We start from the raw sequence: 17965 nt of genomic DNA, 5'->3' as shown, positions 1-17965 counted from the left end.
AATAGCTCAAATAAGGAGACTCCGGGGCAGGGAAACCTAGGGAAGGCAAAGACTGACCGAGTGATTTCACTTAAGTGATTAAGTGAAATAGCTCAAATAAGGAGATTCCGGGGCAGGGAAACCTAGAGAAGGCAAAGACTGACCGAGTCCCCGCCCCGCCCCACACGTGATCTAATTCCTGCAACTACCCTGCTGTCGCAAATCCCCCCCGGATCCGCCCCTAGGCGGAGCTGACAGCAGGAGGCTGCCAAGGAACTAGCGGAGGGAGCGGAGTCGTGATCCAGGTCCGTGTTTTGTCTCCATTCCTCCCCCCGCAGTGCGTTCGCATCCTATTAGGCGACGTCATCGGGCCAGGGGCCAATGGGCGGACAGGACAACACGGCATGGAGCAGCTCCACATGGACACCCCGCGCCGCCAGCCTTCTGTTTAAAGGGCCAGTGTCTAACAGGGTCACATTCTCGTGTGCGGATGGGGTTACTCGATGAACTATATAGCTGAGGACGCTGAAGGGGGAAATTCCGCAGTTGTGCCCTAACCCACCCTTTACTTTTCACTGTCCTCCCTTGAATGTCAAGTCTCATTCTTTCCTCCTCCTAAACTCTTTGTCCACACTTATCTCATGTGGGCGGAGACTCCACAGTCCACCCTTGACTCCTGGGGCCCCGGCGGGGGAGGTTAAGACGCGGAGTCTAGAAGCCTAGTCTAAGGGGGCGTGGCACAAATAGGGAACAACGTGGAGGGCGGAAGGCCGGCTTTCCGCGCCCGGTTAAGGAGGCCGTGGGCGGGGTGCGGAGACCCGGCCGCTCCCGTGCTAGGCCCGGAGGGCGGGGATCCCGGCTGGCAACCTTACCGCTGCTTCTTGTCGTAGTGTTTGGGGGCGCCTGGCCAAAGGACAGGATCAGAACGTTAGACCTATGCGTCAGCTTGCCCAAATCTTCCCATAAGTCTTGCAGATAAGGAAGCAGCCCTAGAGACTGCTTAACGTATAACGATTGGGGCCACCAACATCTTCACCAGAAACCCTGCTGTTCGCCTTTGGTGAAGACTGCACAAAACCCATTGGTAATTATTAGTAGGTACCAGCACTCACCTGCTGAAGGCACATTTCCGGCACCCTGGGGTATAGTTCGCTATCCCAGTGACAGGGTAGGGTCGACAGCCCCTTAATCCTGGCCCCACAGTTCCTTTCTTTGCTAATCAGTTGAATTTAGGATTTCACGCTCTGGCTTCACTATGCAAGTCCAGAGAGGAAACCTTTTATGAGGAACAATGAGTGACAGGTCATCTGCCAAAGCAGCCGATCTTGTTTGCATGTCCCTGTTCCAGGGACTAGTTAGGGAACTAGACACATAGAAAGTTGGTGCAATGCACGCTTGTTGGCCTTGCTCCTTTCATTGCAGGGTCTAGTGTATGTAGGAAATAAAAATCTGCAGATTCTGGAAACCATGAACCTCTGAACAGGAGGAAGGGGATGGCAGAGTGTTTCCCAACACCATTCAACAGATAACTCTTATCACTGCCCATTTAATGCTCCAGCAACTGTGGCTGGGCATGAAGAAGTCATTACATAGAAATGCCCTGTGCCACAGTAACCGCTTATGATGAAAACAGCAGGTAATGAAAACAAAATTCAGTTTTCCACCTGGCAAATATCCTTTTCCTGGGAGAGCAATGCCTGCCACCTGCACGAGTGTGAATGGGGTGCTTCAAGATAGTATGCAGGGGTCGGGCATATGGTCCAAGTGGTAGAACTCATCATGTGAGAGGCCCTGGTTATGCCCCCAGTACCAAATATCTCCCTTTCTCCCGCTCCCACCCCCCACTGCATATGCCCCTGGTGGCCATCAATTCCTGCCAGGCTAAGCGTCACCTAGCAATGGAATGGCCCCACTGAAAATAAAAGGCAATATCTAGGGACTGGGGTGAGTATTCAAAGGGCGGGAGTGCATGCTTTGCATTCTGGCACTCAGGTTCAATCCTTGGCACCACCAGAAATGACTCCTGAGTAAGGAGCTGAAAACAGGTCCACCACCACCGATACCATCCCAAATCCCCCAGCCCTCCCACTCTGCAAAAGAAAAGTGACCTGAACCCATCTTAACCTTCATTTGGGGTCAGATACCCTCTTCAGTTGTTGGGACACTTGTATAGCCCTGACTTTCACAGCCAAAGAGACAGTATAGGAGGCGAGGCACTTGCCCTGCATGTAGCCACTTTGGCCCTGACCCTGGTTCAACTGCTGGCACCACAGATGGTCCATACACTGACAGGCATGACCAGAGCACAGAACCAGGACAGAGTCCTGAGCACTGCCGGGGTGTCTACCCCCACAAAACAAAAACAATTTTTCTGACACTTCTTCTCAGAGACCAGAAGACACAACTTTGAAAAACAATACTTTTGTTCGTTTTTTTTTTTTTTAGCCACACCCGGCGGGGCTTTGAATTTATTCCTGGCTCTGTGCTCAGGGATCACTTCTGGTGGGTTCAGGGTACCCCACAGGGTGCCAGAGACCAAACCCTCCTCACTGGCCACATGCAAGGCAAGCAACTTACTGGCTGTACTATTGCTTGACCCCTGACCCCGGCCCCTTCCCTGCCCACCCTCTGAAAAGCAATTCTGAAGACATCTTTTCCTTCAAGAGAGGGGAAGGGAAACAGGAGATGAAAGTGGGGTGAATACTGATTCAGATGGCAGTGTGTCTCTTACTTCCAGTACCCCATCTGCTTTAGAGCTTAGCAGAGATGCTTGTTATTTAAAACAAACAGCCTCACTGGCTCTACATGATCTTCTATTTGGGTTATATGGGGACAGAAGCCAGGGGATGCGAGGCAAGGATTCAGGAAGGCTTTCTCAAGTCCTCTCGTTGCTTGCTGGAGTCTATTCCCTCAACTATGGTTTCTTCGGTTGGGAGAATGGACAGTGGGATTTAGGTAACAGTTAACAGAAATAATGTTTTTATCTAAATTTTGTTTGAATGACTTCTAGGTGTTTAGAACCTACAAGGCAAGAGGAAATCTGGATCATCCGTCACACTCAGCTTTCTAATGAGAGGATTTGTATTTTCAGTTTTAGTGTATATCCCGGGCTGGAGCGATAGCACAGCAGTAGGGTGTTTGCCTTGCATGCAGCCAATATGGCTGACCTGAGTTCGATTCCTCCGCCCCTCTCGGAGAGCCCGGTAAGCTACCGAGAGTATCTCACCGGCACGGCAGAGCCTGGCAAGCTACCCGTGACGTATTCGATATGCCAAACACAGTAACAACAATTCTCATGATGGAGACGTTACTGGGCCCGCTCGAGCAAATTGATGAACAACGGGAGGACCGTGATGATGAGTGCATATCCCAATGTCCATTTCAAATCCCTCTGAAACTGTCCCAATCCCCAACACTCACCCATTTGCCACAACGAAGCATTACATATGTATGTGTGTATGTGCGTATGTGTATGTGTACACAGCCCCATACCCTTAAGGAAAACAGTTCTCTGACCTCCAGGAAGCATAAGATAATGAAATGGTAGACAGGGGCTAAAGCCAAATGCATGGCAATCAGAGTAGATCCCAGATGTCCTAATTCTTCAGACTCAACTCTTCACATTCTGTAATTTTGTTTTAAGTAACTTCTTTTGGGTTTCGGGCCACACCCAGTGGTACTCTAGGATCACTCCTGATGGACTCAGAGAACCATCTGGTGTCCTGGGGATCAAACTGGGGTCAGCTGCATGCAAGGCAAGTTCTCTGCCTGCTGTATTATGGCTCGGGGACCCCTAATGTAACTATTTTTTTTAATGTAACTAGTTTTTAACCCATCATCATGAAAACATGAGCAGAGAGAGAAAGCTATGAGAGGAAGAGACACAGAAATAACATTTACTTCACTGGTCACTGTGTATCTAACAAGTGCCAAGTACTGCCTTAGGAATCCTTGCTGTCAAGGCCAGGTGACTTCTGGTAAGTCAGAGTAGAGTATAAGGTCACACAGCTGAACTCAGCACCACAGCAATACCTGGAACAGGTAGTTTTGCTCTCTCCCACCATACTTGGAGTGATAGTACAGCAGGCAGGACACTTGCTTTGCACACTGCTGACCTGGGTTTAATTCCCACACACCATATGGTTCCCTGAGCTCTGCCAGGAGTAATTCCTGAGCACTGGGAAGTGTGCCCCCTGTCCCCAAATAAACAAAAATCTCCCACCATACTGGACATAGCCTAACAGATCAACTGTATAAAGATCCCCAAGGGCATTGAGACACTTTCAGTGGGTTAGCTTCTCAGGTAATTTTGCTACTATGATAAAAAGAAATGATATGAATTTAAGGTTAGCCAATTGAACGTCATTCCTAAAAAGCCTAGTGTGAATGCTGAGCAGGATTCTGAATTACTCTGACAGAAAAATGCATCCTGTGGACAATCATTTAATTCTCCATGCGCTCCCTGGAGCCCAGAGACCCCACCCAAATCTTTAGCAACTTGCCTCTACTGGCTGTGTGCAGTCAAAGGCCCCTCTGGAACCTACCAAACTGGTAAAATTAGGTTCCACCTCCCATCCAGTCCTTTCCCTTCTTTGTTGCCTCACAAGATGTCACAATGGCACCAGTGGAGATAACTGAGTTGAACGGTCTTAGCCAAGGCCACAAAGTAGCTCAGTGTCAGCTGGGGTAAAAAGGGGGCTGGTTCTCCTTGGACGGTGTGAGACAGTTCCCTCTGGAGGAGCGGATCCTTAAGAACTCTACAGGAACGGCCAACAATGGAAGATAATTCCTTCCCTCCTGACAGGAACAATCATGAACTTTGCTTGATGATGCTCACTAAATAAACCTCGCTGATGAGTGAGGTGAAGAAAGAGAATCAGTCTGAGGAGTTAAGGGAGAATCTAAATGGCTCATGTGTTTGCCTTTTTGAAAAAGGTGATTGGGGAAGGGGGCGGAGTATTAATCCAGCCAACCGCCCTGGGCGTGGACACTGAGTAATAAGGAAAGAAATGCAGTTCAGGAGTAAAAAGGGAGGAGTCATGCACTCGGAGCTTTTCTGAGAAACCAAAGAGGCTCATCCAGCTAAGCAGCCTGGAAGGTGGGTTAAGAGGAAGCAGTTCAAAGTGGGCGAGCCCAAGAGAAAGGGCAAGGACTTCACTTACTCCTTGAAGGAGAAAAAGTGGTTTTATGAGAGTGAAACATTCGGAGGAGAGGAGTAAGAATGGGCAAACCGATGAGCGGCGGTGTCTTTCAATGTGAGTCAAAAGCACACTGTTGAGAGGGGGGACAGGGTGTAGTGATGGGACAGAGAGCTGGCATGCAATCTAGGAAGCATGGAAGACATAGTTCTCCTATCCCAGCACTTCAAGGTCACACCTAAGAACAAGGTTGCCAGATCACTTCAAATCCCGAGATCAGCCTCCTGAGCAAAGAACTGATGCTCAGTAGCCAGCAGTGCCCACTGCTGCCTACACCCGGGAGCGCCATCCTAGAACCAGATTATCACAAAGGCCATCAGGCACCTGGGACAGTGCTCCAGGGGCGGGGAAGGAGGTTCTACCTGTAAAAGCAAACCAAGAGAAGATAAAGGCATAGCATGACAGATCTGATTATGTAAGCCCTGGAAAAGCTGCCAAGGACAGAAACAGAAGCACTGAGGGATTATTCACAGCATGTTTCCTTGCAGTTCAGTAACAAAGAATTCCTGGATAGAAAAGTGAACAAAGAAAATCACTTAAAGCATCTTAAACAGTAAATAGGAAATATTAACATAAATATGTATAAATATGAAAATATCTGACCCTGACTTGGGGATGGGGGTTTGGGCCACACCCAGCAGTATTCAGGGGATTCTCCCAACTTAATGCTCTGGATCAAATCAGGGATGAACTTGGTTTTTGTGCTACTCTAGACATGTAAAGCTGGGCAGGAGCAGTACTACAGCAGAGAGGGTACTTGCCTTGCACGCTGAGGGATTCAATCCAATAACACATACAGTCGCCCAAGCACTGCCAGGAATGATGCCTGTGTAGAGCCAGAAGTAAGCCTTGAGCACTGCAGAGTGTTGGCCTCCCTCTGCTCCCCCCAAAAAAAACAAAACAACTGGTTGGAGGGGGTGGAGAGATAGTGTAGCAGGTGTGTGTGGGGGTGGGGTGGAGTGGGGGGCACTTGCCTTGCATTCAGCCTACTGAGGTTCAATCTTGGCATCCCATTTGGTCCCTCAGCACTGCCAGGGGACACTTCTGAGGTCAGAGCCGGAAGAGCCTTTGAGCAAAAACAGGTATGGCTCCAAAACAAAGAGAAAGAATCCAAGAGACAGGGTAGCCTACTGCACACTGTGTCTGTTTGGCAGAGACACCACCCCAGGGAATGTAAATGTTTGGTGTTTAGGAAAGGCCTCCCCACTTGGTCATGATAAAGGCCTGGCTGAGCAGCAGATGAAGTTAAGGGAATGGATGTGGTCAGCCAGTGTGTGTAAGAAAAGAGCAAAGGAGATGAATAAAACTTTCAGATTCTCCCTTGAAAATAGAACTGGGCCAGAGACAGTAGAGCGGGTAAGGCACTTGCCTTGCACACAGCCAACCCAGATATGATCTCTGTAACCCCATATGATCCCCTGCTCCCCATCAACAGGAATGATCCCTGAGCACTGGGTGTGGTCAAGCACTCCCCTTGAAAAACAAAAGGAAGAACTCTTAGTTAAGGAAGGTGGACTGCACAGCAGGCTCCAACAGCTGAATGCGTTAGGAAAGTAAAAGCAACAAATACATGAGTTGGTTTTTCATAAATAGTGGGTTGAAGACAGAGGTACAGAGCAGGGAACGGGTTAAGGCACTTGATTTGCACACAGCTGACCTGGGATCAATCCCCAGTACCATACAGGGTCCCATCAACATAGAGTCAGGTGTAAGCCCTAAGCAGTCAGGTGTGATCCTCATCTACAATTTCACTCAAAAAATAAAAATAACACTGGGCACCTAGTTTTACTTTCTTTTTGTGGGGGTTAGGGGAGGGTGTGTCACACCTGCTGATGCTCAGCGTTTACTCCTTGCTCAGGAATCACCCCTGGTAGTGCTTGGGGGACCATATGAGATAACGGGGATAGAACCAGGATCGGCTGCATGCAAGGCAAACGTCCTTCCTGCTCTATCACAGCTCCAGCCCCCAGGCACCTAGTTTTAAATAGCAGTGATTAGCAGGAAATGACCAAAGCTACTTCCTCTTAGGGAACGAGCTCTCTGTCTTCTTGCCTGGCCCCTGGTATAAGAGACAAATGCTTCCTTCTGTGACTGAAAATTCCTTACTAGTGCTCACCTAGAATTCACTGAAATAACAGGCAAGTATTTGGTCCATAAATCCTCCCACTTGACCTTGAAAAGAGGAATCCTGGTACAAAAAAAAAAAAATCCCCCAAACATCCAAATTATGTTTCTGTCAAACCATATGGGAGCTTGTCTCTGCAACAGCAAATTCACAAGAGCCACCGTTTCCGCCACGGTCCCAGGAAGGGGTCCAGCTCAGCAGTGTTCTGGGCAGCAGCAACTCAAGCCGCGTTTCCCTGGAGGCTGGCTGGCTGCTGGGGCGTGCCAACTGCCCCAGCTGGGAATTTCCTGGCTCTAGTCTAGACTCCTGGGCCATACTACTTGAATGGGGCACCAGATGGCACACAGCCTTTTCTTTCCTCCGGATTTACACATGTTCATTCACCCTACCTGCAGAGATGACGTGCTGCTTTCCTGACAAGATGCTGCCTTCTTTGGCAAGATCAAAATGCACATCAATTTTTTGTATACAGTAAGTAAAATATTTAGATCTGCTTTCTAACAAATAAAAAAGATTTTGGCTCTAAGCTCAAAAATTACTCCTGGCAGTGCCTGGGGGACCATGTGGGATGCCAGGGATCAAACCTGGATCGGCCACGTTCAAGGGAAATGCTCTACCCGCTGAACTATCCTTCTGGCCCCAGACAAACTTACCTGTTGGGGTAAACTATGATGGATAAAAACAAAAAAACTTTTTCTCTCTTCTGTCTTCATAATTGAAATTTCCTTCCCTATGAGCAGAAAAGTTCATTTCCATCCGAGGTATAGCACTTGAAATGAACCAAGATTAGGGATTTTTGGTTTTTGTTTTGAGGCCAATCACAGTAGCAGGGGATCATATGTGGTGCCGGGGACTGAACCCAGGTCAGCTCTGTGCAAGGCAAAGGCCTTACCGACCGTACTATCGCGCTGGCCCTGAACCTTGAGGTCTGGTGCAAGAACCACGTCTCAACTCTCTGGACTTGAGTACAAATTCCATTTCTGTGACTTGGGGCTGTGAATAACCTTGGAGCAGATCACCGAAGCTCACGGAGCTCCTCATTCTTCACACTACTACACAGGAACAGCACTTCGTATGGTTTCTAAATGAGACCACTGGTAAGAAGGTCACCAAAGTCTCCTGTTCTTCCCCCCATTACACGAAAACCTGGGTTTTGCTTATGGTCAAATGTGGCCCACTACACACCTGTGTGAATTATCAGCCTTTTCATTTGAGTCTCTTTATTTTCCTTCCCCCCACCCCCTTTTTGGGCCACACCCAGCAGCGCTCAACTTACTCCTGGCTCTGCATTCAGGGATCACTCCTGGAGGGCAGTAGGGACCAAACCTGGGTCAGTTGTGTGCAAGGCACATGTCGTACTTGCTATACTATCACTCTGCCCCTTTATAGGAGGTTTATTGATCACAAGTTAATAACTCAGAGGTTTTAAGTCATTGTTTCCATACTCCACTGGTGTTTTCAAACTTCTTTTGCTTCACTGCTGCAACAATCCTGGGATGAAATCTCTCTGAGAAAGCCACGGCTTACTGCAACTGACTTAAACTATAAAGAGCCTGGGATGGAGACCAGGGTTGATGAGCACTCAGGTGTGCCTGCCTATCTTTTCCATCCCCCTTGGGTGGTAGTTTGAAAAGCATCTGGATTGATCTATTTCTTGCCCTCTTAAGAGTACAGCATAGAAGCCACGCCTGTCTGGCCCACTACTTCCTACCTCAATTCCCCCCACTTCCTGTGAACCGCCACTTCCCTAAAGAAAACCTCGAGTCCTTGATGATTTTGTTTTGACTGAGAAACACTGATAGGCTAAAGGGCACCTAGACGTGTATGGCCTTTACTCAGTCACAACACAGTCACCCAAAGTAAAAGTACAGTTTCTAAAGGCAGCATTAGCCATTCCAACCAGCAATTAAAAAAACAAACCACTGTTTTAGTCATTTGGGTGAGTCACAGCAGAGGAGCTGAATGACTGTACACAGGGGGGAGCTGCTGGGACTAGGAACCCCACTCTGGGCTTCCAGCACCATGCTGCCACCAGCACTAGGAGATAGGTACTCATGGCACAGGAAGGCTCTGGACCGTTACTGTCCTGCTCCAGGAGGCAGAGGCCAATGAATTCTCACTAGCAAGTCTCTATTCATTGTTACTGGGTTAGTACAAGAAACTATTATTAGTTCAGCAAACCAACCTCGATGCCCCCTTTTCCTGAGCACCAACTTTCCTGCAAAATAATGTGATGACATTCTTTTTTCACCTCTGTACGGCACTGGACCTTTTAGATTTTCCTTCTGAAAGACTTTCCCTCAGTCCTCCTTAGGTTTCCAAACTGGACCTTGTCCCTCCTAATGTGCAAATATGTGACATGTGCCACAAAAACATGCTTGCTTCCATGCCTGGCACCACCTGGTCTCCCAAGCACTACAGGGAGAGCTCCAGACAGAATCCTGAGTGACCCTGAAGCACTAAAGGGGTGCTCTAAAAACCAAACACAACCCCCCCAAAACAATCTTTCTACCATCTATTACTCTTCCTGGAGCATAAATCCTCAGGAAAGGTGCTGGCTGTTTAAGATCACTAAACATTTCACCCTGCAGAGTCCCAATTAAATAGCAGTAAGAAGTTGACACAAAATTATGACTGATACAACCTGACAACCAAGATATATTCTAAGTGGCAGAACTGAAAAGAAACAAAAAACAACTAGTGAGGGCTGGGGCTGAGGCCCAGTGCTACCTCAATCCCTCAGTCCCCCAACACCCGCCCACTGCCCACATGAGTGCCACCTAGCTGGCACTGCTCTTTGAGATTCCTGCTGTGCCATTTCTGCTGTATCACAGCCAAAAGTGTAACCCCATCATCTCAGAAACAGTAACAACAGCCAAAGGGAAGGGAAAGAGAAAAGATGAAAATGAGAAAAGATGGTGGGCAGGGACGCTGTGGAAACTTAAAAAGGGCAGCGTGAGGATGTCGCTAATGGGAAGGCACCTGACCCACATGTGTGCTCCTGGTGGGTTCAATCCCCCTCACCAAAAGGGAAACAAAACACCAAAAACATGGGGCTGGAGAGACAGCGGGTAGGACATTTGCCTTGCATGTAGCCGACCTGGGTTCAATTTCCAGCGTTCCGTATGGTCCCCTGAGCACCGCCAGGAGTAATTTCTGAGTGCAGAGCCAGGTGTAACCCCTGTGCATCGCCGGGTGTGACCCCAAAAAGCAAAAAAAAAAAAAAAAAACAAAAAACAAAACAAAAACAAAACAAACAAACTCTAAGGTGGTAAGGTTGGAACAATAGTATAGAGGGCAGAACAATAGTAAAGAGGGCAGGGCACTAGTCTGATACACGGCTGGCTCAGGCTCGATTCCTTCCATCTCTTAAGGTTCCCCAAGCACCATCTCTGAGTGCAAAGACAGGAGGAAGCAAGCCCCGAGTACAGCCAGGAGAGGTCCCAAAACAAAACAACAAAAAACCCCATTAAACAAAAAAAAAATCTATAGGGTAGGTCCAAAGGCTTTAAAAATTTAAATTCAAACTAAGATTTTTAGCTAGAAGAACATGTACTTGTTTACATAAAAATATTTATCTTTCAAGAAGAAAACAAGGACAGTTTTATTTACTGCCACAGCTAATGCAAAGGACTTTAAAACTGAAAAGAGGGCCAATGATGCCCCCGTGTGGCTATAGCCGGAACTGCTGTTATTGTACAAGGAAGAGGAAGCCAAGGCTTTTTGCACCTTTCCCACACTTAATGTTGTTCTCTGGTTTTTGGGCCACTCCCTGCCTCTGCACTTAGGAATCACTCCTGGCAGTGCTCAGATCATATGGGATGCCAGGGATCAAACCCAGATCAGCCAAACCCAGCGTAAGGCAAATGCCTACGCTCTGTACTATCACTCCAGCTCTCATACTCCAGTTTTCTTGTCAGAGATTACAAATTGGTGAGCTTACATCACAAATTTTTATTTCATCAAAAGAGATACTTCCAAGTTTTTTTTTTTTTTTGCTTTTTGGGTCACACCTGGTGATGCACAGGGGTTACTCCTGGCTCTGCTCTTAGGAATTACCCCTGGTGGTGCTCAGGGGACCATATGGGATGTTGGGAATTGAACCCGGGTTGGCTGCGTGCAAGGCAAATGCCCTACCTGCTGTGCTATTGCTCCAGCCCCCCAAGTTTTAAAATATATATACTAAAGTTTTTATTTTTATTTTGTGGGAGTTGGTTGGTGCAGGAGGCACTGAGACTCAGGGACTATTCTGAGTTCAGAGCTCAGAAGTTGTTCCTTGTTGTACTTGGGGGACCAGACATTGCCAGGAATTCAAACCTCGGTCTGCTGCTTGCAAAACATATGTTCAATCCACTGAGTTATCACCTCAGTTCGTGTGTGTGCGTGCGCGCACGCGCATGCACGTATTTTGCTTTTTGGGTCACACCCAGCTATGTTCAGGGGTTACTCCTGGCTCTGGACTCAGGAATTACTCCTGGAGGTGCTTGGGAGACCACATGGGATGTTGGGGATTGAACTTGGATTGGTCATATACAAGGCAAATGCCCTACCGCTGTACTATAGCTCTGGTCTGCCTCAGTCCCTATATTAAAGTTTGAAGTAATCACCATGAACTATTAAGCTGACACTACCACGGAGAAGTCAACACTGTCAGGAGAAGCAGCCATGCTCTGTGCATGAGCAGTCAGGCATATATACAGTGAAAAAGCCAAACTGCTGGAAGTAATGCAGATTCCAAAGAACAAAAGTAGCTTTAGTTCTCCTTGGAAAACAAGTTTAGTTTCGGCTCCCAGTTCATTTATCAAGGTATCAGAAGCCAAATGCCAGCAATCAGAAGAGAATTCTAGATAATAACAAAGATTCAATTCCAAACGAATCCATCAATATAAATATATACTATACACATAAGTGTCACTCAGTGTTATGTGACATGTGTCAATAACCTACTTTCTTAGAAAAAACATGACAGTTTCCCAATACCAGGGACATATATTTTACAAATCACATTATAAAGTATGGCTGGAGCGATAGCACAGCGGGTAGGGCGTTCGCCTTACAAGCGGCCAACATGGCCGACCCGAGTTCGATTCCTCCGCCCCTCTCGGAGAGCCCGGCAAGCTACCGAGAGTATTCGATATGCCAGACACAGTAACAACAAAGTCTCCAATGGAGACGTTACTGGGCCCGCTCGAGCAATCGACGATCAACGGGAGGGCCTTTACCTTACCTTATTATAAAGTATACATATAACTGTCACCGTCACTGTCCTCCCGTTGTTCATCGTTTGCTCGACCGGGCCCAGTAACGTTGTGAGACTTGTTACTGTGTTTGGCATATCGAATACGTCACGGGTAGCTTGCCAGGCTTTGCCGTGTGGGGGAGATACTCTCAGTAGCTTGCCAGGCTACAGAGAGGGGTGGAGGAATCGAACGCAGGTCGGCCGTATCGGCCTCGTGCAAGGCAAAGGCCCTACCCGCTGTGCTAACTAAAGAAAAAAAAGTTTGGGTTTTTTTTTTTTTGGCCACAACCAGCAATGCTCAGGGCTCTGCACCCAGGAATCACTCACTCTGGTGGTGTTTGAAGGGCCATAAGGATGATGTTGGGCATCGAACCTGGGTTGGCCATGTGCAAGGCAAGTGCCCTGCCACCGTACTATCACAATGGTCCCCAGAAAAATGTTTTGTTTTGGGGTCACACCTAGAAGTGCCTGGGGGACTATCTGTGGTGCCTGGATTCAAACCAGAGTCAGTCAGCCACTTAGCCCTTGTAGTACCTCCCCAGTACCTCAAAGAATTGTCTTTAAACAAACTTTTTTAAACCCAGAGCTTCAAGTATGCAAAGATGTACCACAATGCAAGGAAGTACCACTGAGCCACATCCATGGCCCAAATTTTAGATATCTTTCAAAAGTGTTTTCATGACTCTTGAAACTGTTTTCAATGTTTTTCTCTCCTTAGAAATAAGCAAATTTTCCAGACAAGGCAACAAGCTTCCAATTATAAAAAGTGCCCCCACACCAGGAAGATCGCTCCGTGACTTAGAAGCAAGCCTCACATCCTGAGGGAAAAGGCAGGTGGGATAGAGTAGGGATCACTCACTAAGTGAATGAAAGATGCTTGGAGTGCTCACTCGGGATGGGAGATGCATGTTGAAAGCAGACTATGGACCAAACATGATGGCTACTTACTACCTGTATTGCAAACCACAACACCCCAAAGGAGAGTAGAAGGTAATGCACCTGCCACAGAGGCGATTGCGGGGAGGGGGGGGGGGGCGGGAAAGAATGGGATGGGGGTGGCGGGAGGGATACCAAGAACACTGGTGGTAGAGAATGGACACTGGTGGAGCATGGTGGAAAATGGGTACTTGATCATTGTATGATTGAAACATAATCACTAAAGTTTTTAAGTCTGTAACTGTATCTCAGTGATTCATTAAAAAACAATTAAAAAAAATTCAGATAAAAAAAGTGCACCCACAGCTTTCTAAGTGGAAACTTCATTCACATACCCTAAAAAAATTTTTTTAGGCCACACCCGGTGATGCATAGGGATCACTCCTGGCAGTGGTCAGGGGACCATATGGGATGCTGGGAATCGAACCTGGGTTGGCTGTGTATAAGGCAAATGCCCTCCCTGCTGTGCAATTGCTCCAGCTCCACATACCCTAAAATTTTAAGCATTAGCTTAATACCTACGAAATCGCTGCTGTAAACATGGAACACTGAAGCACATACAGATGCACAACACAAATCTTTGGTGCCTGGAATTCAGGGTTGGGAAACATACTTTCTGCCAGGGGCAACTGTGACATTTATAACATTACTCGCAGGCTGCACAATACAGGCAGATGGGTGATGGGCAGCCAACAGGAAGCATAGGTGTCTAACACATACCTGGGTCAGACGCAGGATTCTGCTGGTCTTTTTTTTTTTCTCTTTTTGGGTCGCACCTGGTGATGCACAGGGGTTACTCCTGGCTCTGCACTCAGGAGTTACTCCTGGCGGTGCTCAGGGGACCATATGGGATGCTGGGGATCGAACCAAGTCAGCTGTGTGCAAGGCAAACACCCTACCCTGTGCTCTCTCTCTAGCCCCCTCCTGCCAGTCTTATATAGAGCCTTTTGCAGGAAGTTTCCCACCCCTGCTCTAGTTACTCAGAGGAATATTCTCTGGGAATCTTTAAGCATCAGACTTAAAAAAGGGCTAATTTTAAACCTAAAAAACAATTTCAATAGGGAAGAATGTGGATAAATACACTGCATTATACTAAGGAATGCTAAATGAAAAAAAGTGAAACGTAAAAATGGATATACATCATGTGTATGACTAATTGTTAAATCCACACACCCTCTCTCTAGACAGAGGCTGAAAGGAAACACTAACATACCAAGAGTGATTGTGTTAGGATCCTGTTCAACTTTGTTGCTATCTCTTACTCTCACTGTTCCAGATCTTTATTGAGCATGCTCTGCCCTTTTATACTAAAGCAAACAATAAATACTTATCAACTACTTGCTAAATGAGCAACAGAAGTGGAGCAAGATAACAGATGGCAAGTTGCCGGAGAAAGCTCCCCTAGGTTGGGGAGACAGCTCAATGGGCTGAAGTAGAAGCCCTGCATGCACGAGCACCTTTGCATGAATTATGGAGCCAAAACCAAACATACCAGGAGCAAAGGGGGGTCTCTTCTGCCAGCCGCTGTTGTAGACGACCAGATATTGCCACTTAACCCAATGACCTTAAAATTCCGTCATAATTCAAGTAAGTGGAGGAAACTGGATTTGGGTTTGGCACTGTGATTTTCTACCACCAGTCCCAAAGAGGGGTTGTTAGGTGGGTATAAAATATTGAAGACCCTGGCAGAGCAGATGAATCAAAGGTGAGGTATCAGAGGTGATTAAGCATGGCAGAATGCTATGGATGAGCATGAGAGGATTATCTCACAGGAAGGAACACTCCAAGTCTCGGTGGTTACTGGTTTCTTTCTCAATCTCACAGGATTTCTCTGTGGGACATGTGGGAACTGAGAGGGGACACCATGTCCACAGGGCGTTTGGAAATAATCTCGGAGACAATCCTCTAGACCAGCGCTCTAAACCTCTTTTACACAGGTGGACTGGCACTTTTTCTGCATTTTAGTCCATGGCAGTAAGCTTTTTTCATTTTTGGGTCACACTTGGCAATGCTCAGAGCTTATTCCTGGCTTTGCACTCAGAGATCATTCCTGGTGGGGTCTGTGGACCACATTTGGTGCTGCGACTGAACCTAGGTCGATGCATGCAAGCAACCTACCCTGTACTATCTCTCCAGTGCTAGACTAGCCGTTTTAAGCAAAGCAGCAGATCACTGTGGTTTTTTTTTTCTTTTTGGGTCACACCCGGCGATGCCCAGGGGTTACTCCTGGCTCTGCACTCAGGGATCACCCCTGGCGGTGCTCAGGGGACCATATGGGACGCTGGGAATTGAACCCGGGTCGGCCGCGGGCAAGGCAAATGCCCTACCCGCTGTGCTATTGCTCCAGCCCCCAGATCACTGTGTTTTCTAATAACTGTGGCCCAGCACAGAAGTTGAGGGCATTGTTCTAGATATGCCTGGACTGAGTTAAATACTTGCTGGTTCGCTTCTGCAGCCCCATCTTCACTGTACTGGGAGGAACAATATGGTCCTTTATACAGGAAACCCCCTGTATCTTTTGTTGAGGGTAGAGCTGTTGCCAAGATATGCTGGGTAATTAGTGTTCTACTATAACCAACAGTCACTATTCAAAAGAGTAGCTTAAGTGATCAGGATAGGAAGGAAGTGAGGAAGGAAGCAAGGGAGGGAGGGAGGAAGGAAGGAGGAAGAAAGGAAGCTTTCCTCAGTGCCTCATCTTTTCAGAGAGCAAGATCTCACACCATGCTCAGATTTCAGTCTAAACAGAACCTGAAGTTGATGATATAACAAAGTGTCAAGTCACACACAACAATGAATAAATACCTAAAGTTCAAGAGAACAACAAAAAGCTCCTTTTCTAGAGGCATTCCTCTTAAGCCCTGACATTCCAATTAACAGCTTTTGTTGTTGTTTTAGAGTCACACCTGATGGTCCTCAGGGGTTACTCCTGGCTCTGCCCTCAGGGAGCCAATCCTAGGGCACAGCATTCAAAGCACTCTTCCAGTTCCTGAGCTACCTCTCTGGTCCTGGAAACATGTTTTAAGAAGGAAGTCTGGAGTCAGGTGAACAGAAATGGGGAGACAAGTGCAGGCCTCAGAGATTCTCAGTTTAAGTGTCATCTGGAAACTGGCATTAAAATATTGGGACTCTGGGACTCTAAATCAAGAAACATCTCTTAAAAATCAGATATTGTTGAGGCAAGACTAGAGTGATAATATCCAAGGACCAGATCCACAAAAAGACAAATTTGAAACTTAAAACAAAATGGCTAATGAATGAGGATTAAAAGTAGGTAAGGGATATTCTTGTTATGCTTTCAGTATCAATTTTGCAATACCTTATCAATATTGCAAACCACAATGCCCAAAAAGGGTAGGAGGTGTGTGTGTGTGTGGGGGGGGAGAGAGAGAGAGAGAGAGAGAGAGAGAGAGAGAGAGAGAGAGAGAGAGGAGGAAAGCTCCAGTCACAGAGGCAGGCAGGGGGTAGGGGTAGGGGGAGATGGGAGGGAAGCTAAGGGTACTGGCACTGGGAAATGTACCCTGGTGAAGGGATGGGAGTTGGAATATTGTATGACTGAAATCCAATCATGAACAGCTTTGTAATACTCTATCCCACAGTGATTCAATAAAAAAGTAAAAATAAAAGGCGAATGAAGAAAATTTCAGATCTACAGGAAGCAAAAATATAGCAGTGGAAAAAAATTTTAAAATTACTTTAAAACCTTGGGGCTGGAGAGAGAGCACAGCGGGTAGGGTGTTTGCCTTGCACGCGGCCGACCCGGGTTCGATTCCCAGTATCCCATATGGTCTCCTGAGCACCGCCAGGATTAACTCGAGTGCAGATCCAGGAGTAACCCCTGAGCATTGCCAGGTGTGACCCAAAAAGCAAAAAAAATTACTATAAAACCTTTTAAGGATATAAGTGCAGTTCAACCAAAACTACTGATACACAGAATTTTGAGGATAATAATCAAACTCTACCATTACCAATTAAAGATGATCCCAAAAATCAATATCTAACTTTATTTATTTATTTATTTTTGGGTCATGCCTGGCAATGCATAGGGGACCATATGAGATGCTGGGAATAAAACCCAGGTCAGCCGTGTGCAAGGCAAACGCCCTACCCACTGTGCCATTGTTCCAGCCCCTCAATATATAACTTTAAACCAAGCATTTCACCTTAAAAAATCATAAAAAACAAAACAAAACAAAAAACCAGCTATAGGAACAACTATAGAAACAAAACTAAACAAAAAAACAAAGCAAGATGTTAACATGCCAATAAGAAACTTGTCTTTGAATCTTATTGAGGCCAAAATGTTCAATCTAAGATTACTTCTTTTCGAAAAACCTCTTCAAGAGGAAAATATGAAGATCTCTCAAAAGATCTCTCAAAATTACAGGAACAGAACCTCCATACAACCTACCAATACTACTTCTTTGCATCTATCCCCAAAACACAAATAAACTAATTTGAAAGGATATATGTAACCCATGTTCATTATAG

This window comes from Sorex fumeus, unplaced genomic scaffold, assembly GCF_029834395.1.
Source record: "Sorex fumeus unplaced genomic scaffold, SorFum_2.1 ptg000063l, whole genome shotgun sequence".
In the NCBI taxonomy this organism is placed as follows: Eukaryota; Metazoa; Chordata; class Mammalia; order Eulipotyphla; family Soricidae; genus Sorex; species Sorex fumeus.
Note: the sequence above shows the minus strand (reverse complement) of the source record.